This window comes from Orcinus orca, chromosome 8 (assembly GCF_937001465.1).
Source record: "Orcinus orca chromosome 8, mOrcOrc1.1, whole genome shotgun sequence".
NCBI lineage: Eukaryota > Metazoa > Chordata > Mammalia > Artiodactyla > Delphinidae > Orcinus > Orcinus orca.
The window spans coordinates 69,251,874-69,278,595 of NC_064566.1; the positions used below are offsets into that span (position 1 = coordinate 69,251,874).

General features: G+C 48.6%; 1 long non-coding RNA gene across 1 annotated transcript in view; it reads right to left on the bottom strand.

The window, feature by feature from the left end:
- LOC117202158 (uncharacterized) overlaps window positions 1-26,243 on the bottom strand; it is a 70,167-nt gene extending 43,924 nt beyond the window's left edge. The window contains exon 1 of the long non-coding RNA XR_004484351.2: window positions 25,727-26,243. This is a non-coding gene — a long non-coding RNA (uncharacterized LOC117202158). The remainder of the gene's footprint in view (window positions 1-25,726) is intronic.
- Between the last annotated feature and the right edge of the window lie 479 nt (window positions 26,244-26,722).

Here is a 26,722-nt window from a genome sequence, read left to right on the forward strand (position 1 = left end):
ATCTGTAGACCTGCATTCAAATGGTGACTGACCTGCCTGTGTATTAGCTGGGTGAGTCCTCCAGATCTTGGCCTATAAAATAGGAGATAATACTACTCACCCCTTGGGCTTGTTATAAGACACCTGCCTGGTACCTGGTTCCACGTTACTCAACAGAGGTGCTATGGGCATGGGGTGGGGAAGGGAGACAAGCCTCTTCTGTAGGACTGGCCCGAACATCCGAGGACTGTCAGCCTCTCTGGGCCCACACAGCTCCCAACGCCCCCTGGTGGTTGACAGCCAATTCTGCAAAATAAACGGCTGCAGTTGACGACTCCCCCGACAGCCTCTCCGCCATGTCAAGTGATCCCAACGCCTTCAAATCTTTTCTGTAGGTAACTGTTGTGTCCCACGTGAAAGCATGACATGTAAGCTGTAACAGGGCCGAGGCCAAGTGCCTGCCCCTGCAGAGCTTGCCGTCAAGCTGGGCAGATGGAATGGTAAACAGGTGACTGTAACCCACTGTGCCAGACGGTGTAACTGAAGCCCAGGAGCCCAAGGAGAGAGCAGCTCATGCTGAAAAGTCCACTCCACAATCCTATTTATAATTCTTTTAGTAGAAAAAAACAAAGCTAACAAATTGCTCATGTATTAAGAATTAGAAACCACCACCAACAAGCCTGGAAGAAAAGCATCCTTGTCTGCACCCACAGCAATATCAGGACCGTCACAACTCCAGGGCTGCCCCCCTGATGAGACGATAAGTTCCTTCGGCTGGTCGTAAGGTGAACTGCTCAAGATCACATAACAAGTATTCACAAAACTGGAATCACCAATGATCGAAAATTGCTGACCACTCTTCCAGTTCCTCTGGAACTTGCTCTATACTTGTCTAGAATCAAACTTACAAGAGGTAGGGACGGTAAGTAGGATGAAAGGCCTCCCATTAGACGGTCAAAAATGTGAGACTGGGGCTTCCCTGGTGGCGTAGTAGTTGAGACTCCGCCTGCCGATGCAGGGGACACGGGTTCGCGCCCCGGTCCAGGAGGATCCCACATGCCACGGAGCGGCTGGGCCCGTTAGCCATGGCCGTTGAGCCTGCGCGTCCAGAGCCTGTGCTCCGCAATGGGAGAGGCCACAACAGTGAGAGGCCCACATATCGCAAAAAAAAAAAAAAAAAGTGAGACTGAATCTGCTAGATGCTTAAGTAGGCCTTCTGAGAGGCAAGTCCAGAGGCCGCAAATTTAGACTTTAAAAATCATCTCTAGGAACTTCAAGATGGCGGAAGAGTAAGACGCGGAGATCACCTTCCTCCACACAAATACATCAGAAATACACCTACACGTGGAACAACTCCTACAGACACCTACTGAACGCTGGCAGAAGACCTCAGACCTCCCAAGAGGCAAGAAACTCCCCAGGTACCTGGGTAGGGCAAAAGAAAAAAGAAAAAACAGAGACAAAAGAATAGGGATGGGACCTGCACCAGTGGGAGGGAGCTGTGAAGGAGGAAAGGTATCCACACACTAGGAAGCCCCTTCGTGGGCAGAGACTGCGGGTGGTGGAGGGGGGGAGAAGCTTCGGAGCCATGGAGGAGAGCACAGCAACAGGGGTGCAGAGGGCAAAGCAGAGAGATTCCTGCACAGAAGATCAGGGCCGACCGACACTCACCAGCCCTAGAGGCTTCTCTGCTCACCCGCCGGGGCGGGCAGGGGCTGGGAACTGAGGCTCGGGCTTCGGAGGTCATATTCCAGGGAGAGGACTGGGGTTGGCGGCGTGAACACAGCCTGAAGGGGTTAGTGCGCCACGGCTGGCCAGGAGGGAGTCCAGGAAAAAGTCAGGAGCTGCCAAAGAGGCAAGAGACTTTTTCTTCCCTCTTTGTTTCCTGGTGCGCGAGGAGAGGGGATTAAGAGCGCCGCTTAAAGGAGCTCGAGAGACGGGCGCGAGCCGCAGCTATCAGCGCGGACCCCAGAGACGGGCATGAGACGCTAAGGCTGCTGCTGCCGCCACCAAGAAGCCTGTGTGCGAGCACAGGTCACTCTCCACGCCCCGCTTCCAGGGAGCCTGTGCAGCCCGCCACTGCCAGGGTCCCGGGATCCAGGGACAACTTCCCCGGGAGAATGCACAGCGCGCCTCAGGCTGGTGCAACGTCACGCCGGCCTCTGCCGCCGCAGGCTCGCCCCGCATCCGTACCCCTCCCTCCCCACGGCCTGAGTGAGCCAGAGCCCCGAATCAGCTGCTCCTTTAGCCCGTCCTGTCTGAGCGAAGAACAGACGCCCTCAGGCGACCTACATGCAGAGGTGGGTCCAGTTCCAAAGCTGAACCCCGGGAGCTGTGCGAACAAAGAAGAGAAAGGGAAATCTCCGCTAACAAACTCAGGAGCGGCGGATTAAATCTCCACAATCAACATGATGTACCTGCATCTGTGGAATACCTGAATAGACGACGAATCATCCCAAATTGAGGAGGTGGACTTTGGGAGCAACGATAGATATATTTTTTTCCCTTTTTGTGAGTGTGTATGTATATGTTTCTGTATGTGATTTTGTCTGTATAGATTTGCTTTCACCATTTGTCCTAGGGTTGTATCAGTCTGTTTATTTTTACTTAAATTTTTTTTTCTTAATAATTATTTTTTATTTTAATAACTTTATTTTATTTTATCTTATTCTTTCTTTCTTTCTTTCTTTTTTTCTCTCCCTTTTATTCTGAGCCATGTGGAGCACAGGCTCTTGGTGCTCCAGCCAGGCATCAGGGCTGTGCCACTGATGTGGGAGAGCCAAGTTCAGGACACTGGTCCACAAGAGACCTCCCAGCTCCACGTACTATCAAATGGCGAAAATCTCCCAGAGATCTCCATCTCAACGCCAAGACCCAGCTCCACTCAATAACCAGCAAGCTGCAGTGAGGGACATCCTATGCCAAACAACTAGCAAGACAGGAACACAACCCCACCCATTAGCAGAGAGGCTGCCTAAAATCATAATAAGGCCACAGACACCCCAAAACACACCACCAGACATGGACCTGCCCACCAGAAACATAAGATCCAGCCTCATCCACCAGAACACAGGCACTAGTCCCCTCCACCAGGAAGCCTACACAACCCACTAAAACAACCTTAGCCACTGGGGACAGACACCAAAAACAACAGAAGCTACAAACCTGCAACCTGCAAAAAGGAGACCACAAACACAGTAAGATAAGCAAAATGAGAAGACAGAAAAACACACCGCAGATGAAGGAGCAAGACAAAAACCCACCAGACCTAACAAATGAAGAGGAAATAGGCAGTCTACCTGAAAAAGAATTCAGAATAATGATAGTAAAGATGATCCAAAATCTTGGAAATAGAATGGAGAAATTACAAGAAACGTTTAACAAGGACCTAGAAGAACTAAAAAGCAAACAAACAATGATGAACAACACAATAAATGAAATAAAAAATTCTCTAGAAGGGATCAATAGCAGCATAACTGAGGCAGAAGAATGGATAAGTGACCTGGAAGATATAATAGTGGAAATAACTACTGCAGAGCAGAATAAAGAAAAAAGAATTGACGACAGTCTCAGAGACCTCTGGGACAACATTTGAATTATAGGGGTCCCAGAAGAAGAAGAGAAAAAGAAAGGGACTGAGAAAATATTTGAAGAGATTATAGTTGAAAACTTCCCTAATATGGGAAAGGAAATAGTTAAGTCCAGGAAGCACAGAGAGTCACATGCAGGTTAAATCCAAGGAGAAACACACCAAGACACATATTAATCACTATCAAAAATTAAATACAAAGAACAAATATTAAAAGCAGCAAGGGAAAAACAAAAAATAACACATAAGGGAATCCCCATAAGGTTAACAGCTGATCTTTCTGCGGAAACTCTGCAAGCCAGAAGGGAGGGCAGGACATATTTAAAGTGATGAAGGAGAAAAAACTACAACCAAGATTACTCTACCCAGCAAGGATCTCATTCAGATTTGACGGAGAAATTAAAAGCTGTACAGACAAGCAAAAGCCAAGAGAATTCAGCACCACCAGAGCAGCTTTACAACAAATGCTAAAGGAACTTCTCTAGGCAGGAAACACAAGAGAAGGAAAAGACCTACAAAAACAAACCCAAAACAATTGAGAAAATGATAATAGGAACATACATATCAATAATTACCTTAACTGTAAATGGATTAAATGCTCCAACCAAAAGACATAGACCGGCTGAATGAATACAAAAAAAAGACCCGTATATATGCTGTCTACAAGAGACCTACTTCAGACCTAGGGACACATACAGACTGAAAGTGAGGGGATAGAAAAAGATACTCCATGCAAATGGAAATCAAAAGAAATCTGGAGTAGCAATTCTCATATCAGACAAAATAGACTTTAAAATAAAGACTATTAGAAGAGACAAAGAAGGACACTACATAATGATCAAGGGATCCATCCAAGAAGAAGATATAACAACTGTAAATATGTATGCACCCATCATAGGAGCACCTCAATACATAAGGCAAATACTAACAGCCATGAAAGGGGAAATCGACAGTAACACAATCATAGTAGGGGACTCTAACACCCCACTTTCACCAATGGACAGATCATCCAAAATGAAAATAAATAAGGAAATAAAGCTTTAAATGATACATTAAACAACATGGACTTAATTGATATTTATAGGACATTCCATCCAAAAACAACAGAATACACATTTTTCTCAAGTGCTCATGGAACATTCTCCAGGATAGATCATATCTTGGGTCACAAATCAAGCCTTGGTAAATTTAAGAAAATTGAAATCATATCAATTATCTTTTCCGACCACAACGCTATGAGACTAGATAACAATTACAGGACAAAATCTGTAAGAAATACAAACACATGGAGGCTAAACAACACACTACTTAATAACCAAGAGGTCACTGAAGAAATCAAAGAGGAAATCAAAAAAATACCTAGAAACAAATGACAATGAAAACACAACGACCCAAAACCTATGGGATGCAGCAAAAGCAGTTCTAAGAGGGAAGTTTACAGCTATACAAGCCTACCTTAAGAAACAAGAAACATCTCAAATAAACAACCTAACCTTACACCTAAAGTAATTAGAGAAAGAAGAACAAAAAAAACCCAGAGTTAGCAGAAGGAAAGAAATCATAAAGATCAGATCAGAAATAAATGAAAAAGAAATGAAGGAAACGAGAGCAAAGATCAATAAAACTAAAAGCTGGTTCTTTGAGAAGATAAACGAAATTGATTAACCAATAGCCAGACTCATCAAGAAAAAAAGGGAGAAGACTCAAATCAATAGAATTAGAAATGAAAAAGCAGAAGTAACAACTGACACTGCAGAAATACAAAGGATCATGAGAGATTACTACAAGCAACTCTATGCCAATAAAATGGACAACTTGGAAGAAATGGACAAATTCTTAGAAATGCACGACCTTCCAAGACTGAACCAGGAAGAAATAGAAAATATGAACAGACCAGTCACAAGCACTGAAATTGAAACTGTGATTAAAAATCTTCCAACAAACAAAAGCCCAGGACCAGATGGCTTCACAGGCGAATTCTATCAAACATTTAGAGAAGAGCTAACATCTATCCTTCTCAAACTCTTCCAAAATATAGCAGACCCAAACTCATTCTACGAGGCCACCATCAGTCTGATACCAAAACTAGACAAATTGTCACAAAGAAAGAAAACTACAGGCCAATATCACTGTGAACATAGATGCAAAAATCCTCAACACAATACTAGCAAACAGAATCCAACAGTACACTAAAAGGTTCATACACTATGATCAAGGAGGGTTTATCCCAGGAATGCAAGGATTCTTCAATACATGCAAATCAATCAACGTGTTACACCACATTAACAAACTGAAGGAGAAAAGCCATATGATCATCTCAATAGATGCAGAGAAAGCTTTCGACAAAATTCAACACCCATTTATGATAAAACCCCCCCAGAAAATAGGCAAAGAGGGAACTTTCCTCAACATAATAAAGGCCATATATGACAAACCCACAGCCAACATCGTCCTCAATGGTGAAAAACTGAAACCATTTCCACTAAGATCAGGAATAAGACAAGGTTGCCCACTCTCACTATTATTCAACATAGTTTTGGAACTTTTAGCCACAGCAATCAGAGAAGAAAAATAAATAAAAGGAATCCAAATTGGAAAAGAAGAAGTAAAGCTGTAACTGTTTGCAGATGACATGATACTATACATAGAGAATCCTAAAGATGCTACCAGAAAACTACTAGAGCTAATCAATGAATTTGGTAAAGTAGCAGCATACAAAATTAATGCACAGAAATCTCTTGCATTCTTATACACTAATGATGAAAACTCTGAAAGAGAAATTAAGAAAACACTCCTATTTACCATTGCAACAAAAAGAATAAAATATCTAGGAATAAACCTACCTAAGGAGACAAAAGACCTGTATGCAGAAAATTGTATGACACTGATGAAAGAAATTAAAGATGATACAAATAGATGGAGAGATATACCATGTGCTTGGATTGGAAGAATCAACATTGTGAAAATGACTCTACTACCCAAAGCAACCTACGAATTCAATGCAATCCCTATCAAACTACCACTGGCATTTTTCACAGAACTAGAACAAAACATTTCACAATTTGCATAGAAACACAAAAGACCCCAAATAGCCAAAGCAATCTTGAGAAAGAAAAACGGAGCTGGAGGAATCAGGCTCCCTGACTTCAGACTATACTACAAAGCTACAGTAATCGAGACAGTATGGTACTGGCACCAAAACAGAAATATAGATCAATGGAAAAGGATAGAAAGCCCAGAGATAAACCCACGTACATATGGTCACCTTATCTTTGATAAAGAAGGCAAGAATATACAGTGGAGAAAAGACAGCCTCTTCAATAAGTGGTGCTGGGAAAACTGGACAGCTATATGTAAAAGAATGAAGTCAGAACACTCCCTAACACCATACACAAAAATAAACTCAAGATGGATTAGAGACCTAAATGTAAGGCCAGACACCATCAAATTCTTAGAGGAAAACACAGGCAGAACACTCTATGACATAAATCACAGCAAGATCCTTTTTGACCCACCTCCTAGAGAAATGGAAATAAAACCAAAAATAAACAAATGAGACCTAATGAAACCTAAAATCTTTTGCACAGCAAAGGGAAGAAACCATAAACAAGACGAAAGACAACCCTCAGAATGGGAGAAAATATTTTCAAATGAAGCAAATGACAAAGAATTAATCTCCAAAATTTACAAGTAGCTCATGCAGCTCAACATTAAAAACACAAACAACCCAATCCAAAAATGGGCAGAAGACCTACATAGACATTTCTCCAAAGAAGATATACAGATTGCCAACAAACACATGAAAGAATGTTCAACATCATTAATCATTAGAGAAATGCAAATCAAAACTACAATGAGAAATCATCTTACACCCGTCAGAATGTCCATCATCAAAAAATCTAGAAACAATAAATGCTGGAGAGGGTGTGGAGAAAAGGGAACCTTCTTGTACTGTTGGTGGGAATGTAAATTGATACAGCCACTATGGAGAACAGTATGGAGGTTCCTTAGAAAACTAAAAATAGAACTACCATACGACCCAGCAATCCCACTATTGGGTGTATACCCTGAGAAAACCATAATTCAAAAAGATTCATGTACCAAAATGTTCACTGCAGCTCTATTTACAATAGCCAGGACATGGAAGCAACCTAAGTGTCCATCGACAGATGAATGGATAAAGAAGATGTGGCACATATATACAATGGAATATTACTCAGCCATAAAAAGGAACGAAACAGTTATTTGTAGTGAGGTGGATGGACTTAGAGGCTGTCATACAGAGTGACGTAAGTCAGAAAGAGAAAAACAAATACCGTATGCTAACACATATATATGGAATGTAAAAAAAGAAAAAAAAATGGTCAGAAGAACCTAGGGGCAAGATGGGAAGAAAGATGCAGACCTACTAGAGAATGGACTTGAGGATACGGGGAGGCGGAAGGGTAAGATGGGCCAAAGTGAGAGAGTGACATGGACATATATACATTACCAAACGTAAAATATAGCTAGTAGGAAGCAGCCGCATAGCACAGGGAGATCAGCTCAGTGCTTTTTGATCACCTAGAGGGGAGGGTGGGAGGGAGGGAGATGCAAGAGGGAAAAGCTATGGGGACATATGTATAACTGATTCACTCTGTTATAAAGCAGAAACTAACACACCATTATAAAGCAATTATACTCTAATAAAGATGTTAAAAAATATCATCTCAAGATAATTATACAGTCATTGCATGTGTGTAGGCTAAAAGTATTAATGTGTCCAGTGTGTAAATTTAAAATACCTGTTTCTAAAATCCTGTTTCAGCATCTCTTCATTTTTTAAAATACTGGGCCTGGGCACTTGAGAGTGGCCATGTGGTTATTAATAAGGACTCCTCAGAGCTCTGGTCCCAGCAAATGAAGCATACATCAGCTACTCCACTGCAAAACCAAAAAGAATAGGAAAATCTTGGGAAAATTCTAGTTAAAATTAGGGTCCTTATAGTTCATCCTCTCCCTCTTGCTTTGGAGGAGGGAGTTTACAGGAGAGGTCAGTTACTAAGGCTCTTAGGGAGGGGAGTTTCCCAGGTCTCTGCTCCTATAGCTGAGGACTGATTTCTCCAAGTCATGCTGGTTTAAAACAAAGATGGAACATGTGTAGAACATGTGTTTAATATTATAATAGATTGCTTATGGTGTCACATAGTTTATATATCTGCTCAGAATTCTGTAAGAATGAGATCCAATAATTGTCTTACTGGTTGCTTCTGAATTGAATTTCAGGTCTAGAATGCCATTTTCTTTTCTCTCTCTTTTTTTAAGAGTGTCATTTTCTACATAATGAAGGTAAATTAAAATCCAAATTAATTATAAAATAAAATAAAGACAGAAAATAATAACCTGTTCATTGAGTTCTGGGTGATTTCATGTATACTGTGTCATTTACATCTCACCCAGCTCTTTTAGATATTATTATTATGCCCAATTTATAGGATACAGACTCAGAGGTTAAGTAAAAAGCTAGGAAATGACTGGGAGGGAAACTAGGTTGGGTCCAGCAGCCAACTAGGATGCTGCCCCCAAGCCCCACTGCATACCTGCCAGCAGGGACAGCACTTGAAGGGCCATGCTTTCACTTTCAGAAGACAACTGATTTTATTTTTATTTATTTATTTAAATTTAGTTATCTATTTATTTTGGCTGTGTTGGGTCTTCGTTGCTACCCTAGTTGCTGCGAGCAGGGGGCTACTCTTTGTGGCAGTGCTCGGGCTTCTCACTGCGGTGGTTTCTCTTTGTTGCGGAGCATGGGCTCTAGTTGCGCGGGCTTCAGCAGTTGTGGCGCGTGGGCTCAGTAGTTGCGGCTCACGGGCTTAGTTGCTCCGCGGCATGTGGGATCTTCCCGGACCAGGGCTCAAACCCGTGTCCCCTGCCTTGGCAGGCGGATTCTTAAGCACTGTGCCACCGGGGAAGTCCCCAGACAACTGATTTTAAATAAACTCCTCCTCTGATGTGTCCGAAACTTTCAGAGGAGGCTATGGCGTATGCTACCTCCAAGTCTCAGGTCTGTGATGTCCCTTAAGAATCCCTGTCTGTGAACTGGGGGTGATGAAGCCTTGCTGGGAACATCAGGTGAGGCCATGTCTGTGCAAAGCACCCAAAACTCCAACACATCTACAAATATAAACAACCTCGAGCAGCGGCATTACCGCTGGGACTCTGTAAGCAGCTCGGGGGAAGAAACTGCAGAGCAAGACAAAGCAAACGCATACCCAAAAGCTTGTGTTTCCTTCTCAAAAATGTAGGGAAGATAGAGGGATATTCAGGTGGACAGCCCGTGCACGCAGGGGAGGAGGTTTAAATGACTCCATCACCACCTACATTGTCTCATGGACCTCACCCCCTCACTGCACTCACCCTAGGTCTTAGGCAAGAACACCTAGAGCAAAAGAGTGAAACGGGAGACAAATCCAACAAAGAGTAAAAATTCTGAGGATTCTGTGGTCCAGTTATATCAGAGCGATAGCTTAAAACATAACTCCATTTGCACACAGAAGCCCCCTTGAGTTGGGGGGTCTGCAACCTCAACACCCACGGCTGGCCCCTCCTGGGAGGAAGGCCACACCTTGCCTCACAGCAGGCCCAGGAGCTGCTACCACACTCCCCACTCCCAACTGGGCACGTCTTCCATTCCCAGGGCTCCCAAGACCAGTGAGGCGTGGTACAAAAGGCCAGACTCTGGTCAGAAGGACCTGGGTTCAAATCCCTGGCCCTGTTACTTACACACCGGGTCTGTTGGCAAATTACTGCATCACTCTGGTTCTGTTTCTTGGCCTACAAAACGGGGACAGTAATCCCCATTTTCCAAAGTTGTTGTGAGGATTAAAAAAAATAATGTACATAAAAGGTCCAATCAGCAACTAGCAGTGCTTACTAATATAAACAGAAGCCAACCGGCTCTGGGTACTAACTAAATTTCATTCTTTAAAAGAAAAAGGTTTCATGAAGTTAGTGAGGACTGACCATTTTCAGAAAATTCAAGGAAGCAGCGTGGGAAAACTACACTCCCCTGGCTTCCGGAAGGTTTCTGAAACCTCTCCACCACCGGCGCACCTACAGGAACGGAGAAGTGGCTGGCATGTCTCCCTACCTCCAGACTCTTCACACTTTATAAATATACAACACGACTGACCAGAGAATGCCCGTTGCCAACCTCCTGGGCAAACAAGTCCAACAGGATTTGATCCGGAAATTAAATGTCCGGGCAGCCCAGCCACACTCAGTTCAAAATAGATCTCCGTGACCTACTTAGTCTTCTAGTACCATTCCCAAAGCCAAAAGCAAGCAGGCGGTGAGATGGGACCACTGACTTCCGCAGGGCCCTACACAGAATCCTTGGCTTTCCTGTCATTTGAAATGTGCACTGAAACAGTGATGGCTCAAAAAATTATCTTGGGGGTAGCCAGACAGAAGCCCTAGCTTTAAAACAGCTGATTCAAGTGGTTGTTAAAAAGCAAAGAGTCCCAAAGTCATGCTGACAATTCAGCCCCCTGACCAGCCCCTATGATGCATTTTCATTCATTTAGACAAAGGGCTACCACCTCTCTTGACAGTTGCTTTGCAAGCTACCTATCCCTCACCCTTCTAGATGTTTCTGGAGTAGCTGCGTCTTCTCCAGGACACAGTGGGCTCTTTGAGAGCTGAGACCCTGTCTTCTTTATTGTGATATTCCACAGTGTCTTGCATAGCACGGTGTCTTGGTGCAGAAAGACGCAAGCGCTGCATCCACCGTAAGATGGGGAGAGCCTTCCCTCACCAGCAACAATCCTCCAGGCCCCACCCACTCCTGTGTTTGTCTCCTCAAGATTAGGGAATAGAAACAGACAGACTGGTACTTGCTGTAAAGAGGAGGAAGACAGACAAAACTAGGGAAAGTTGCTGCATAGTTTCAACCACCATGTGGCTACAAAGTGACCTCCTCCGTTACAATTCATTTCACTAGGCGGATGTGAGTCTTGGGGAGGTTGGGGGTGGGGGGCGTGGACCAAGGACCTTGGCAGAGTCACATGCCAGTAAAATCCCAGAGCATCCCAACATACAGGCAGGCAATGGGACCCTATATGTCACCAACTAAGCAATGGTGGAGGAAGCACGCTGATGGCCCCAACCAAAGAAAACGAGCCAAAGCAAACCTGCCACTCTTCACATCCAAATCCTCCCTTCTCAAGTCTCCGGGGTCAGCCACAGACACTCCTCCCCCCACCACTGAGCGCTCAAAATTCCCATCTTAGACATTTCCTTGGTAGGCCTTTCGTTTACTTAGTGCTTTTCCCCCATCATGACATTTAATCCTCTGCAATCACGGGAGGCAAGCAGAACAAGCATTTTTATCACCCACTTAGAAATATGGAAATTGAGGCCAAAGCGTGTCAACCACGTGGTAAAATCAGGACTGCAGCACAGAACTTGTAACTCCAAGTGCAATGCCCTTTCTCTAAAATCACCCCGTGCCGTGCGCCCAGACCCGAGGAAGCCAGGTACCTAAGCTCTAGGCCACTGCTCCTTCCACTGTCCCCTACGGCTGAGCACCTGCTGGAGACAGAGCTCTTAACACACAGGCCTCGCCACCCTGCCACCCCATGTACACACACGCTTCCACGGGTCAAACAAAGACAAACAGGATTACGGAAATCATCAACCCTGGTGTCACTTATGTCAGCCACTCATGCCCCGAGCCAGGCTCACCACGCTCCTCCCTGTAAAAACGCAAAGCCCAACCCTAGAGCTGTCAAAGGAGACACACACACGAGACACACACAGGCTTTCTGCGATCAAGCGGCGATCGTGGGGCAGGGTAAGTAATCACAGACTCCAACAGCCACAAACCAGAGATCCCAGACCTCCGAGTATCATCGCCCTACATCCACATCCCGCCTCTGGAACTCCTTACTCTCTGTGACCTTAAGCAGCTGTGTTTCTCCAAATCTCAGCTTCCTCATTTATAAAATAAGGAGTTTAAAGAAAGGATCTCACGGTGAATGTACTTCATGCCACAGAGCTTAAAAATGGTTAAAAAGGTAAGTTTTGTAGATTTCGCCACAATAAAATAAAATATGTCAGCATTTGTATTTTTTTAAAAAAGAGAACCTTACAGGTTCATAGTAAGGATCAAATAAGAGTGTAATGGCAAGTTCTTACAGTGTACAGCACATACTGGATCCTAATACACAGCTATTTATTATTTGTAGTAATTTTTATAGCTTTTATTATCTAGACAATACATGCTCAACATGGAAAATGCCAAAAAACAGAAAGATAAAAAACCTCCTGTAATACCAAAATCCAGACACAACCACTGAAATTAAATTCTTTGTAGTATTTTTCTAATGCAGAGACATTTCTTAAATTTGGAATATATAGACAACTCTGTCGTCATGATCCGTTCTTTTCTGCCTCACCAATAATTGCAAAAACAACTCTCATGACAACATCCAGAAATAAAGGCACTTTGTTTAGCACAAGGATCAAAAGTTGCATGAAACTTGAGACGGGAACAAGGAGCTCATGCTGAACAGCTGGGGACGCCTGCCCCCAGAGCCAGGAGGGGGGTTCACATCAAATCCCCCCACCTGTTCCTCCTTCCGCCTCAACGCTCACCCAGAAAGCAAGACACTGGGGATCTGGCCAAGCAGGACAAGGGCCGCAGGGAAGCTCCTGGAAGCTCCGCATGTGCCAGGCTCCCACTGCCCTCAGGGAGCTCCCACCGTAGGTGCAGGCAAATCACCCCAGGACCTGTGCAAAGGGCTGCGAGGAGCACAAGGAAGGAGACACGCGTGACAACCATGTCATCCAACCCCCAGGTTAAAGATGCCCCAAGGCTGCAGGGATGAGACCAGTCTCGCTGCGGGGCCAGGAGACTGAGCTCTCAGGGTCCTGAGCTAACTCACAGTTGCCCAGTTTAAAAAACAAAAACCAAAACCAAACAAACAAAAATCAGGGCCCATATCCTGTACTTATGTACAAGCACTTCTTTACCAAGTGCTTGAGATCCATCAGCACAGAGACAAAGGCCACCTGGGCACAGGACAAGTGGCCTGTTCTACGAGAACCCTTGGGGCCCTGCCTGGCTCCCACTCTTGGGCATGGCCTCCCTGCCTCTAATGCGGAATCGAGGCCAGACTCCACAGACTCCTGGGGACGCTACCTGATTCAAAGCTTCCTGTAGCGTCTGGCAAACAAGGAAGCTCTTCTGCTGTACTGGGGAAGCACCCTCAGAAAAGACTCTGGAGAGGAACTACAGTCCCACAAAACACACTCTAACGCTCCGTCTCTAGCCAGGCACAGTCTGCCTCACTTTCATTTTGCGTGGGTGTGTGTTTTGCTGGGAGGCAGGGGTTAGTGAGTGACTGGTGCCCAAAGGCAGCTCCTGAAATCCTACAGAGGAGCAGCTGCTCCTAGCGCCGGGGAATTCTATTTCCATCTCCGCTTACACGGAACTATCTTCTAAAGCGGTGCTCCCCGGAGGGGCGGCGGCGCCAGGGGGCTCCCGGATCACCTCCCTGGACGGGCTGCTCCTGGCACCGCCCTCGCAGGCGGAGGCCGGGAAGAGCGCCTGAAATCAAGGCCACCCGTGGCCCGCTCCTCCGGAGCCCCAGTCACAGACATGCCAGGCCCTTTCCTTTGGAGGCCTAGGGAGGAAATTAAATGTGAGCCAGATAAGGAGATTCCCTTCAGCTCTGACGCCAGGGAATCCAAAGTTATGATTCCCCCCAGGACCACGCGAACCAAACTGGCATGGGCCCCGGACCATGGGGCCAGCCACACCTGGGGTGCCTTCTTCTCTGTAATGACGGCACTCGCATCGCAGGCCTGACTGTTTTTATAGCAAATGTGAATGAGAATGTAAAGCTCTGCAGGCCAGTGACAAAGTGGGTGGCAGTGAGGGCCCCAGGCCGAGTGAGTGCAGTGACTGCCCGACAGGCTCCTGGGCTCTCCGCAGGTGCTTCTGCAAGTCCCTCCCTGCCCTGTATTTTCCAGGCCAAGGGAGGCCGCTGCCCGAGGCGGCTGACTCACCTCTTTTCACGGCATAGTGGCTTGATCCACAGAAGGATGCGGGGAGCTGAGCGCCCTGAGCTCGCACTGACCTCACACTGACCTCAGCAGTTTCTAGATCTGCCAGGGCGAGGAACACCTTCACCATGGGCACAGCGTTCACCAGATGGCCCGGGGCTGGCGGGAAGGCGCAGCTCCCACCAGGGCTGCCACGCGTGCCGGGCTTCCCAGCAGCCCTGGCCACCCCCAGCCTTGTCTACTTTCTCTTCTTCATGCTTGTGGTTTCAGTGTGGGGAAGCGGGTGGGTGGAAAGGCATCCAGAAGGAACAGAGAACCGACTGGAAAGGGCGGTGGATCAAGGGTCAACAGCACTGACGTTTCAAAAAGAAACTGCCGAGTAACCATCACTGCAAAACATCACGGCGCACGGACGAGGCGCTGCGATGGCCGTCTGAACTTGGAAAAACCCTTGACGAGCTGGTCCACACGCCAACGCTGCTGTCGGCATGCTCGCAGACTCAACAGTGGCTCCCATCTCGCGGGGGCAAAAGGCCAAAGCCTCATGAACACACACGCGCGCGTACGTGCATGCACACACACACACACGACTTCCACGTCACTGTCCCCGTACCAGTCTGGCAGGCGCACATGCCCACCTCAAGGCCTCCGTGTTTGCTGTTCCCTCGGCCTGGACCACATCCCCTCCATACCTCAGCTCCTCCACCCCTCACCCCTCCTCCACCCCTCACCCCTCCTCCACGTGGAAGCTCAAACACTACCTGCTCAGCAAGGCCTGCCTGCACCACCTTTCAGCACCTCACCGACCCCCTGCCCCAGGCACTGCCCGGACTTTTCAGCAGCCATTACTACCTCACATACCGTTCTGGGTCGGACAGCGTCCCTTCAAATCCACGTCCACCTGGAACCTCAGAATGTGACCTCATTTGCAGAGAGGGTCTTCCCAGAAGTACGTAGTTAGGATGAGGATACACTGGAGGGGGGTGGGCCCTCATAAGAAAAGAGGGGCCACAGACCCGGGAAAGAGGCCGTGTGGTAAGGGAGGCAAGAGAGCAGAGCTGTGCAGCCACAAGATCCAGGCACCAAGCACGCCGGCACCACCAGACGCTGGGGCAGAAGCAGGGAACAGGTCCTCCCTCAGAGCCCCAGGGCGCCAGGGGGTAAGGTCCTGAGGTTTACGCCATCCGGCTTGTGGTCCTTTGTCACAGCACCCTAAGAAACTAGGACACGTACCATCAACTATAACCAGCTACTGTCTGCTGCCCCTCAGGAGAAAATAAGCTCCAGGAGAACAAGATTCTGACATCCTTTGCTTGGTGCAAAACGCCCGACACACAGAATAGCATCCAGCTGAATAAAAGAATGTATTTGCTGAACAGCTCTTGAGTGAACAAAAACAAGCCTAGAAAGGGAGACAGGGGTGCTATACCCACCCTACAAGAGGGCAAAACTGAGGGGCTAACGTCCCAGCTCTGCTCAGAGACAGCAGAGCCAGGACCAGAACTGCACTGGGACCCAGCCTGCTCCTTTGAGAAGTAACCCTGAGCAACTCCAGGTGCCGAGCAAACAGCTGCTATATGCAGCACTCCGTGAGCACACGTGTGGAGCGGAGGGCAGGCAGGGCAGGCGCCAGGCTTGCCTGTCCTCGTTAGGGCTGTGACCCCGAACCAGGGAGGTCACCGGGTCTCAGGGTCCGCATCTGCAAATTGAGGGTGGATCACAAGCCAGGTCGACTTGCTCTCCAAGAAGCAAGCAAGGCTTGTTTTAATCTGTGCCGCTTCTGAGAGGCCCTCTCAGACCCCGGGAGCCAAGGTGACATCTCCGTGCCACTGATGCACACTTAGGGCAGCACCTCCGGCACGCACCACACGCTACTCTGAAACCTCTCTCACACCGCAGGCCACTTGATCTTGCTTTCGTAGTTCACTTCCACACACACTACCGGACTCACATCTCGGGCCTCTGCACCTGGCATTCTGTAAGCCCTGCAGTCTGCCCAGGCCCTGCCCGTGTCCTCGCCAGCCAGCTCTGGTCCTCCCAGGCCCGCAGACACCAGGCTCCTCCACCGAGCTCCACTCCCAGGAGTGAGGTTTCCTTTTGCCCACCTGCGCCTGGGCGGCCTGGGCGGCTCTGGAGCCTTGAGTACAGTCCTCCCCACACTCAACCGCAGGTCTCTCCAGTTTGGGTAAACCATCAGCAAACAATCAGGGACTTCACAAGAACCTGCCGTCGTACACGCACAGGCACACGTGCATGGTCGGGGGTGTGAAACAAGCACAGACAGCATCCCAGGGCCAGCACCGTTAGGGCTGTGACGAGGCAGAAGGTAAAGCATGAGCCAGGCAGACCCAGGCGTGAGCCCCAGCCCCGCCCCACTGCGGGTTACGCTTCCGTTACCTTCCCTGCACTTGAGCGACCTCAGCTCACAGCGAACTCAGTAGCAGCAGACAGCAGGCTCTGCAAAGTGCCCAACACCGTGTGCTTCTCTTTTCCTGCATCTTGAAATGGGCAGCACGTGGCCCATTTACCCTGCGTGGAGAGCAGGGTAAGGAGCCTCAACCTCCCAGGGCTTGGAGACCTGGTCCCACCTCTGCTCTGAACGACCAGGCCCGTAGCCGCACCTCACCTCTCAGGGCCTGGCTCGGCCTCCTCCAAAACAAAAGGGAGAGGCAGCACGAAGGATCCCCAGCACACAATCTACTTAAGAAAAGGGAAGGCCTCTGCTCTGGGGCCTCGGTGTCTCACAGCAGGACTGGTGTCGGAAGAGGACATCAAATGTGCTCTCCTGCCCAACCTGCTACCTTCGCCAGCTACCCTCCCACAACCCCAGCTGATCCAGGTCTGCCTCTGCCCTCCTTGACATTCGTTACTAGAGGATGTGTATTTTTACATTTAGCAAATGTAACGCTCGTTCATGCATTTAAAAAACACTTATTAAGGACAGGAGGACACAAACAAGCGTAGTAGTTGCTTACAACTGCTGAGTACTCACTGGGTAATATGCTCAGAGCTTTACAAACATTACGCTCTGAATCCCCGGAACAACCCTGTGAGGTGGGTACTGATACTATTCCTGGTTTACAGATGAGGAAACCGAGGCCCCGGGAGAAAGGATAACCGTGCTTAAGTCACACAGCCATAAATGACGGAGTGGGAGCTGGAAATGATCCTAGAGTCTCTTCACCACCCCGGGCTGCCCCTCTATCACTCCTTCTCCCTGGCCCTCTTTGAACCACAGGTAAAGGACGCTGTCATTCAGTAAGTCAGAGCCTCCCAAAACCCACTGGGCTGCTCAGCCTGCAGGGACGGCCCAGGTGACGGCCTCCAGATGTGTCCTCTACCAGATCAGGCCCCTGGAACACCTTCTAAGGAACCCTGCTCAGAGACAAACCATCACAATATTCCCATAACAAACCAGGGAAGTGGGGCACGGATCACCACACTGCTGGAAGGAAAGCCCCACCACACGCAGAACCGCGCTTCACTACATGCATGGAGCCTATTTCAGAAGCAAGAGAGTCTGATTTTCCACCATGTGATCCTTATACGTTCCCCCAGTTCAGCTCACCAGCCTGGAATCCCTGCCTTGGCTGTGCAGAACACAACTGGTATCAATGTGCTGCTTATAAGCACTTGCTTCCTCGGGGAGAGGCTCGCAGAAAGACTCTGGCAGGTGACACCAAAATTATAGTGCTCTATTACAGTGCCCAGCCTCTGGGAAAAGCGGAGAGAACGTGAAACCAGGAGCGCTGGCTTCCAGGGCCACGTTGCCACCCCTGGCGGCAGGACACCCTGAGCAGAGCCTTGGTCCTCGGGGGCTCAGCTCCCTCATCCTCCATGGTTATGATAGACACCTCCCCCCGCCCAATTAAGATCCGGAAGCCAAACGAGTCTCATAGCCATACCAGTGATGGGTGAAATGCCTACTAAACACTGTCCATTTCTATCACCTAGCAGAATGGCAGCCTGTGGGAAAATGGGCAGCCTCATACACTATTGGTAGTTTAAACCAGTACAGCCCTGGCGAGCACAGTGTCGGGATTTGCTGTAACAGTTTAAATGAGTAGAACCTGTGGCATACTGATTCCACTCTTAGAGAAACACACGCATGTGTGCATAACAGCATGTATGTATGAAGATATAATAGCAAAACTAATGAGTCCCTTTATATGCCTATCAATGGGGGACTGACTCATAAATTATGATATATCTATACTATAAAATGTTTTGTAGACAAATTAAAAGAGAGAAGAACTACATGCAAGAAAAGGTCTACAAGATCCATTGTGAAAAGATAAAATAATGAAACAATATATATCGTGCAATCAGATTTATGCTTACAAAAGAAACAAAACTGTATGTGTTTGCGTCTGTATAGGCTGATGGAAATTACAATTAGTTAGTGCTGAGGACCCAGCAGGGAGGCGGCACAGGGGGGAAGGGTGCCAGAGGAAGGAGGACTCTACATCTGCTGTTCACTTCTCCACTATTTGGACGGGAGGGTGAGGTGCATGAGCATAATATATTCATGTATCCCCTATATCATTTAGAAAAAAGCCATCGAACTGATTTAAAAATAGCACCACAGCCACCGAAACAGGGTTTCGTGTTCTGGTGTGAAACTGACAGAGCAATCTGGACAAGTTTTGGTGCCACACTCCAAGGTCTTCCCAAGAGTGACTGATAAAGTTCAAGTGCAGTCTCTAAACCACAGATGACAAGACTGGATCGGGATCAACAGGGAAGAAGGGAAATGCCGGGTGCAAGGAAAACTTTGGGGTAAGCTCTGTGGAAGCTGCAAACCTGTCCTGCCCTGAACCCGCTTGGCTCCAGGACGCACTTTTCTGAGACTCTCTTCCCTCTCACCTCCATAGGATGAGAAGAAAGTAAAAACCAGATGAAGAGAGAATTCCCTTTCCCGCAGCAGAGAGGAGGCCACCTGCTGTGGCCAGCAGAGCTGCTCCCAGGCGAAGCCAAAGAAAAAGCCTGGCCAAACTCCACCTTCCCGACAAAGGCACTGCGTGTCAGGCTCCTGGGGCTGCAGGGACAGCCAAGGCTGGCAGCCTGAAGCCCACCCATTCGAGTCCCTCCACTTCAGCAAACAACCAGGCCAGCCTCTATTCACATTCAACAGTAAAATCCAAACTGAACCAGGATACAAATCAGAGGGTTCTTCCAACAAAACAGCAACAAGGTGGAATAAGGAGAGATAAATCAGTGGTATCCTGGATAAACATACAGCTACTATTTCTGCTTGTCCATAGTAACACTTCTGTAAATTCAAACATTTGATAAATACCTTTTTTGGCTTCCTAGTAATAATTAAAACAAACACGCAGCCCAAACACACACACGCAGCTAAACATGGAGCAAAAAGGAAAACAGAGGGGCTTTGCTTAGGACATGCTGCTCAGGAGGCAGCCTGACAGTTGACATCCCCACACAAAACGCTCTCCTCCCATTAAATAGGTACCCTGTTAGTGCGCCACACTCACTGGGCACTTCAACAGTCCACGGCTGGGGGCTACCCACAGGACAAGGAAAAGAAGTCCCATCTCGGAGGGAAAGGGGTGACCATCGAACAGTAGGGGAGCGGAGTCCGCAGAGATGGCCGTGACTGCGGACACCAGGAAGCAGGCAGACCAATAAAGTAACTCTCAGCCTCCTCTCCATGAGGACGCAGCCCAAGCAAAGCCAGAACCCGACCAACTGGCCAGAGCCCAGCAAGAACAAACTATCTGAAGGGCACGGCTATTATGCACTCTGGAAAATGGACGCCTGGGCAAGTTTCTTACAGACTCTGGCACTGACTAGGGGAGAGGGCACGGCACCAGCATATTTCTGATGCGGCAGTGGTGCGTCCTATGGTGGGGACATGCGGACGCTAGCAACCAGGACCAACCGTGTCCCCTCGCTCTGACTCCGGTTCTCCTGAGTATGGCTCAGCTCCCCACCGAGGCTGCACCCTTCGGGGGAGGGTGTTCTCCCCTCCTTGCAGGGCTGGCCACCACTGAGAACTCGCCCACCTCCACTCCCCGTTCCCGACCAGCCCCTGCATGCTTGGTGACCACAAGTCACCCCCGCCTAGAGGCAGATCAGCCCTTGGGGAACAGCCCGAACTGAGGACCACAGCCACTGTGGTCCACTGGGTCCACCAGGGAACTGTGGGGTGCCGACTGCACCCCAGGGAGACTTCCTCCTTTGGGGGCTTTTCCCCTTCAACAGTTTCACTACACATTTGAATGTTCAAACCAGCACTTCTCTGAATGGGGTCTGAGAACCTGACTTCCATCCTGAGATGCTCCAGGAAAGGCAGAAACTAAGCCCAGGGTGGGTGGGCAAAGACAGGGGAAGGCGCTTTGGGGTTTTCCTCAGGCACCTTTCTCTGGCTGTCATGAGAGACCAAAGGAGGCAAATTTGAGTTTCTACAGAGATGCTTGCAGTCTACAGACAGTGTCTCCACTACCCAGCTTGTGAGGATGAGAGGGGCAACAGGGAAGGGGTGAGGAGAGAAAGAGGGCTTGACTGCTCGTTCTCTCAACCCCAGTCCAGAGCACTGAGCACCAACCATGCTGGCCCGTTCCCTCTGCTGCATCACCCCTGCCACCATCTTAACGTCTTGAGTTCAAGCCCTCATCCTCTCTCATGCCCATTACCCTGATGGCCTTGTCTCTCTTCAGGGCATTTCATAGTCCACACAGCCTACGGAGCCACCCTTCTAAACCACAGCCTCCGGACGGAGTCCAACCTTGGCAGGGTGGGCGCGACTTCTGCCTGCCCAGGCTGTGCCGTCACAGAGATCACAGCTGCCGCTCGGACTGTGACACATGCCACCCCGCCCCCAACCATGAGGATGCGCAGCCTTCTGTTTCCTCATCTGTGCAACGGGAATAACAGGATCGCCCTCCAGAGCTTCTACGGGGGTTAATCCAAGCTGAGGAGAGCCCGGCTCTCCAAGAATGACCACGACTCTCCCTGTCCCCAAGCTGGCTCCAGCCTCTCTGCTCTTCACCACCTTGCGGTGCTACCTCCTCGTAACGAATGAATACGAGTAAACGCAGAAGAAGGCATATCCGAGATCTAAAAATGAAGGGGCGTACACATTAGGCTCCCAAGATGTAGAGGACCCCAAAATTAACTCATTATCAAAATAATGTGAGAGGAATGAAGGGATGGGAAGAGAAGGAAACATTACTCTGGAGGGACTGCTTTTAAAATAGACAGCTCTGTGATTTTTTTTTTAAAGACTTCATTTTTTCCAAAGATTTAGGAAGATTACATTTCAAAAGCTCACAAAGGAGACCCTTCTGGTTTTTTTTAAAAAACTATTTCTTAATTAATACCTTCAGAGGACTAAGAAGTACTTTTATAGACTGACTGAATCTTAATAAAATTCTCAGAGAAATTCTGGCATCAGTCACAACAAACACCCTCCTGGAATTTAATTTCCTTTTCCGCATACAACTTACTATGGCAACTCATTTATGATGCCACCGCAACCAGTCAAACTCTGCTTGGAGCATAAGAACTTCCAAGCCCCACAAGACAGCCTATAGCACTCGATACAAATTGGCCCCATATTTAGCCAAATCCTACATCTAAAAGAGACTTCCCCCACACCAAACTGTCCAGGTTTTACTGGCAAAGTCAACTCTTCCATCTCCTTCCCAGCCCACATCTGCACTGCCCTCCCACCTTATACTATAGCTCTAACAATGCCTCCTACCAGCTCGAAGTCCCAAAACTCAGTATCTTTTCCCTGTCCCACAAAATGAATAAAAGAGGAGAGAAGGGCACACAATGGGCAAAGGGGAAACTAGCTACATCCATCTTCAGCCTCCTACCAAAGACGTGTCCCTTCTGGCTTCTGGCTTGGTTCAAGTCCCTCCTTTTCTTTTTTTTTTCTTTTTTTTTAAATTTTTATTGAAGTATATAGTTGATTCACAATGCTGTGCCAGTCCCAGCAATTCCCTCCTTTTAGATGACGGTAGGTCCTAGAATATCCACTGCATGTGCTGAGGATGGAGTGGGCAGCTAAAAGCTAAAAGAATTATTTATAAGTACAAAAATGTACTTTAAAAGCCTTTCTCCCTCGAGGACAATTCCTACTGGAAGACTTAATCCCATTATCCCAAGTGTCCATGGGCGAGGGGAGAGAAAGGGCTGGATGCCAACCGTCACTGAGCACCCACTGCAACTCACAAGTGCATCTCATTTAATGCAAGGCAGATACTATCATCCTGATGTTACACACGGGGAAATCGGGCTCAGAGGGATCAGGCGATGGGCTCAGCATGTACACCAGGCCCATCAGACATCAAGACTCATGGACTCATAAGCTTTACCCTAAGCACCTGGGGATACCCAGGTGCTTAGGGTAAAACACTGTCCTAGGTTGGAGGGCGCTTTACAAGTTTCCACATTGCTTTTCATATACGAGATCTCATTCAATATCACAGCCCTATAGGATAGTTAAGAATTACTTTTCCACTATTGTAAAACACTGTTTGGTTTCAAAGATCACCAGTAACTTGTGAAAGCCAGTGGTAGCACTTAGAGTTGTACCCTGTCGAAGCTTTGTTTCCTCACCTCACAGCGCAAGATCAATGGTAGGGGCTCAAATGACAACTATTATTAGCAACATGATTTTTATTCATTTAATAGCCCTCAGCTAAAGTAAAATTTATACACACACACACACACACACACACATATAAACTACAGATATTTTAAAGATTCAACTTAATTACCTGCTAGAGAGGATATAATTTTACCACTACCTCAAACTTAGAGATAACCACTAACTGCTGCTGCCAAGACACTGACAGAAAAGGATTACTGAACGTGATGTGGTCAAACCCAATACGGACTTTGACAGCTACGAATGGAAGAGAACACGGCAGGAGCATTCAGTTATGATAAAATACACAAAAAATCCTCCTCTCCCTCCAGCATCACGGCTTGATCATGAATGTGCTGTTTGACCCAACCATGTCATTTCAGCTCTGTGATGACCCTGAGCGTCCAAAACGAGATGGCCGGCAAGTGACACGGATGTCCTAGTGAGAGGTCGCCCAGGAGGTCTAGGGAATAGGGCTGGGGCAGATACATTATTACCTTGAGCTATTTTTAATGTGCTGCATCTAATGCATTGTTTGCCTCACTTAATTTTACTCACTTGGAAAGAAACCTGGGAAGTTCAGAAATGCCAGATGCAACAGGGATCAGCTCCCCACTTCTCAAGCTAGAACGGAAAAGATGACAGAAGTGTGTTGGTACAAGGAAGGCAGCATCAGTCAGACAGGAGGAAATCTAGGCTACTATGGCAATGAGAGATCCTGGGGAGGTCCTTCGAGGAAGGCTGAGCCAAGACCCATCCAACTGAGCATCTACTCCAGGCTTGAAGGTTCAAACAAAAGAATAAAATTCAGGTCCACAGATGAAACATACGTAATTTTTTTAAGCACAGTTAACAGCTTTATGGTAATGACAGCTGGACAGCCATGTACACTAATTGCCTACATGAGAGCAATATCCATACTGTAAATCTAATACCAATTATTATTAGTTTTGGGGTTTGTTTTACTTTATGCAGCCTTTCTTGCTTCTTAGCTGTGTTCAGTCCACCCTAGTTTCTTCGTAATAGGCTGAGTTTGATTTTGTGTGGCCGATCTCGACTTACAAGGAAAAAGATGTCAGTCTCCCTCAGACACCTTCTCCTGCGCCATCAGACTGTCTAGCTCTTTATTTATACACTATTTTGCAGATAAGGAAACTGAGTTCCAGAGAGGGGAAGTGATGCATCCAAGGCCATAATCCTTGCTAATATATCTAGGACTAGCACAAGGGCTCAAGGCCTACAATGTAGATCTCCAGCTCTATCACTGTTGCAAATGATCTGGCATACTTGTGTCGTGAATACGAAGTTTATTTGGAAGGGGAAGAAAAAAAAAAAAAAAAGCTAACATGAGTCATCTCCTTTGTCAAGGGGCACCACACAGATTGTTCTAATAAAGCATCCAGCATCTCCAGAACCACTTGTTTCTGAAACAGCCAACCTCAGTCCCAGAGAATAAAAGGCCATGTCTTGTGCCCCTTTAGGATACCCACGACCTGTGAGCAGATGCGCTGCAGGGCTTTGGGGATCTGCTAGCCCAGCCCAGGGAATCCAGACGTTGCCGGTACTGGAGAGAGAATGGGGGGTGGGGGGTGGCTAGGGGAGGGTCAGAGTTGCGTTTTCTCCCGGCAACAGTTATGATTTCATGCAGCCCAATCTTACTCCCCTGGGAACATCTAAATATCCCATCCACTCAGGGGTCCCTCCTCAACTTCCCCAGGACAAAAGCACTGCAGTCTGGGAGGTGAATCTGGCAGACCGGGAGGGACGGTATTTGACCCAAGCCTTAGAGGAAGCACCGCTCCGCTCCCTCCTCCACCAGTTACTGGAACTCCCCACCGGATCTTCAGACGCCAAGAGGCGTCCCCCACTCTGAGCCCGACCCCTCTTTCAGCGTCTGCCCCAACAGAGGCGCGAGGAGGCAAAGCCCACTGCCCATCGCTCTACCCCGCCACCCACTCGCCTCCGGTCCCCCCAGTGGCCGCCCCCCGTGGGCCTCCCTCCCTCCTCACTCGCGGGGTCCCCGCCGGACACTTGCCTGCTCCAGCCCGAGAATCTGAGCGCACCCCTTTCTCTCCGCCCGCAGAGGACCCGCGTCTCCCGCCTCCGGCCCAGACCCCCTTCTCCCCGCGTCCCTCCGCGCCCCGGGTGTCAGCCGTGCACCCGCACTTCCCGCCCGGCCCGTTCGGGCTCTGTCCGCCCCAACTTTTCCCGGTCCCGGCGCCGGCCCCGCAGCGGCGGGGATCCCGCGTCCCGCGCCGCGAATGGCGCGCGGGCTCGTGTCCCCTCGGCCCCGGCCCGCCCCGCCGGCACGAGTTGCGCTCGGGACTCGCTCGGCGCCCGGGCCTCGGCTGTCCGCCCGGCGCAGAGGAGGAGCCGGCGTGGCGGGAACCGCGCTATCCCGGCGCCGGCACCCCCGCCCGGTGCCCGGTGCCCGGTGCCCGCCCGCACCGCTCCCTGCCCACCTGCCCGCCCGCGCCGCCGCCGCTCACCTCCTCCCGCGTCGCCGCCGCCACTGCCGGGAAGACGTGGCAGTGGCCGCCGCTCGAGCTCCCCGCCTCGCCTCTTCTCTCGGCGTCCGCGCGGGCGGCTCCGGCGCGCCGGACCGCAGCGCCAGGCGCCCTCTGCCGCCGGGAAGGCGAATCCTCTCGCCCTAACCCTAACTCGCCGGCCGCCCCCGCCCTAAGGCTCGCTCCCAGCCCGGTTCCGCTCTGCCGGAGACCCTCCCTTGTGGCGGCCCCGGCCCCGCCGCTGCCTCCGGGGAGCCTGCCCTGACCAGCCAGCCTCTCGGCGCCCTTCCTCCGTGCCCCACCTGGGTCGATACATTTCCTGCTTCTCTAAATCTGAATGCCTCGCCTACGAAAAAGTAAAATAGGGTTGGGGAACAAACACCACGTCTCTCGTGTTCGTCATTCTCTCTCCTAGGGCTAGGTTAGCGCCCTGCCTGGAGTACCCAAGGGCGCAACAAATACTTCCTGAAGCAGTGAAAGGGTGAATGAATGAGTAGAGATTTTGGCCGCTCTCCACCCACGTAGGCTTCTAAACCTCCAGAGGACAGATCCCCATCTGGATTTTTTGTTGTTGTTGTAAATTACACACACACACACACACACTTGCGCAGCGTTGCATGAACAAATAGGATTCACAATTCCCCACCTCAGACTAGCACCAAAGTTGCACAAGGCCCGCAGCTCAAAGTTACTCAGGGCCTTTAGTCAAACAGACTTAGGTTTTACATAGATCTACCACTTAAAAGCTGGGAACTTTCGGGAAAGCTAATCTCCCTGGGCAGTTACCTCACCTATAAATTAAGAGTAATAAAATCTACTTCATGGAGTTGTTGTGAGGATTAATTGAGATCCTGCACTCTGTGTAAAGCACTTTGCTCAACCCCTCCACCCCACCTATACTGTATCTAAGTGGTAGCTGCTGTTACTATTATTACTAATCTAGTAGGTAATAAAAACTACAGGCAAAAATTAAAATTA